We start from the raw sequence: 2,362 nt of genomic DNA on the forward strand, positions 1-2,362 counted from the left end.
TTTTATTGATTTAACACAGAGCCCTTTAAAAAGCCCCATGCACCATGTGCTTACAGAATGATCACAAATTGAGGCTAGTACCTGAAAACTCCTTCCCGTGAAATCACAGCTTAAAAACCTTATGCAAAGTTTAAAAACCTCTATTATTTCTAGGCTACAATGAGTCATAGAAATATTTTTATTTCTCTTTTAAATAGGCATACTTGAAAGTTGTCATTAATTAATTTTAAAATAAGTGTTATTAGAATCTAGAACAGATATTTATCTGTGTTCATGATTGCTCATCCAAGGTCTGTGAATCCCCTGAAATTGTATGCCAGTCTGTGGTTTTGTATGTTTGCGGATTTTTCCTGAGGAAGTATCCATAGCTTTCATCAACTTCTAAAAATGGCCTATGACCCAAAGGAGAATAGGAAATTCTACTCTGTGACCAAAAATAGGCAAAATCACAAAATTAAACTGTATGAAATATTTGTAAGGATTACATAAAAAACACTCAACACTAAAAATATAATTACAATTTTCATTCATCACAGTCTCTAAATAGTGCTCTGACTAAATTACTGGCAGACATCCGCACAAAAATCACAATGTTCCTTCAAAGAATCACATTCTTCAGACCTAGTTCTCAATTAGGAATTAGGCAAACTCCAAAGAACAATTTAGAGACAATTCCTGGAATCTAGTCCAGTATCTGCTTAATTTGTTCAGTTCTCTTTGATTCACCTGGATTGCGAAACACAGAGGTCTCAATACACTAACTTAGTTGCATATGTTATCCAAAATCCAAAACAGAGACAATAAATCTTTCCTTATCAAAGTGGTTTTCAAATAATCATTATAAATCATGTTGGGTCTGAATTGTCTTTCCACATTAAAAAAAAGTTTCTTCCGAATTTTGATACTAAATTATTGATCAGTAGTTTCACTTAGGCAAAACTTGTCATTGCATAAGCAAACTGGATAAGCAAACTTAATATCTTTTCTAAAAACGTTTGCATATATATATGTTGAGCGATTTAGCTCAAATTCTGCCTTTTGAAGTGAGTGCACAAATCCAATGAAGCAAAAAGAGCCTTGTGCTTGTTTACTGGAAGGAATAATTTGGGAAGAAAAGTAGTAATAAGACAGCTACAAGTTAAATTGAAAACTTAGTGGAGCATTGATAATGCTGAGAACTGGTTACTCTTCCAGGCCTGAGGAGCTGATAGAGGGTGGGACTATGAACCCAAATGCCTTTCCTCAAGATCAGACATATTCAGTTAACTCTTTATTTGAAAGCCTATTGACTTTTATTTACTTCATAGATTTTCTTAATTGATAAAACAGTTCTTTTTTTCTCAATGAGTTATTAATTGACTTTATACAAAGTTCCAGAATTTATTGTAAATTCTCAGTTTTTCTGCTAATTTTCGTCATCCATCGTTATTTGAGGGACATTACTAATTAAACCACAAAATAAAATTCCATGTGATTTTTGCTCCTCCCTATCTCATCCTTTTATATGAGATAGACTTTTATGTATGCAACATTTGTGACAATACTGACAGCGCAACCTCGTTTAAACAACAGAATGAATAGTCTATGCGGAGTTGTGTATTATTTATTTCTTTAATGAAATTGCTATTTTCTTATTAGAGTAGTCCTGGAAAACTTTCTGCATCTATTTGCCTGCTGCATCACAAAGTTTAAATCATATGAGTTTTCCAATCTGGAATTTTAGTTTAATTTTTTAAAAAAGAATACAGTAAATATGTAGTATAGTGGAAGATTTTTTTTAATTGAATTTTTAAAAATTCCTTCAAAAAATCAAAAAAGACTTCTCTTAGTTGCCTGCCATGCAATCTCTTTCTAAAAACTAAGGTATATATATACTATTTTTAATGATCCACTTAATAGGACTCAAGTCTATTCACAATCATATTCATTAAATTCAGCTTTGGGAAAAAACTCACCCTCTTTATGTAAATATATGTGACAGCTAGTCTTCTCTCTAGGCCTCCAAGAGTTCCATTAACCTTCTGCAGGTCCTGTCTGGTGGGATAGGTCTGCTAATTGATGCATTATTCATATTTCTCTGCCTGATCCATTCCCCTCAAATAAGTAGAACCTTTGTAGAAGCCAGATTTATCACATGTCCTCCTGCCTGTGACTAGACAACCAAGGAGACCAAAGCGACCACATAATCAGGAACAATGAATGTTTTTCTGAGATCCTTATGAATAACTCCTAAATTCTGCCTCTTCCTCAATTTTTTTGATCCAAAATAGAATATATACTTTGGTTTGAATAAAACAATTCTATTAGACATTATATTATAAAATAACTGAGAGGTTATTATGTCTGTTTTGTACTGATTACT

The 2,362-nt window shown here is 32.4% G+C and overlaps 1 protein-coding gene across 3 annotated transcripts in view; it reads left to right on the forward strand.

Annotated features, from left to right (window-relative positions):
* Positions 1-2,362, forward strand: part of GRIA4 (glutamate ionotropic receptor AMPA type subunit 4) — a 344,684-nt gene that overhangs the window by 332,046 nt on the left and 10,276 nt on the right. The window lies entirely within an intron of this gene.

The sequence above is a fragment of the Pteropus vampyrus genome, unplaced genomic scaffold (assembly GCF_000151845.1).
Source record: "Pteropus vampyrus isolate Shadow unplaced genomic scaffold, Pvam_2.0 Scaffold139, whole genome shotgun sequence".
Taxonomy (NCBI): Eukaryota; Metazoa; Chordata; class Mammalia; order Chiroptera; family Pteropodidae; genus Pteropus; species Pteropus vampyrus.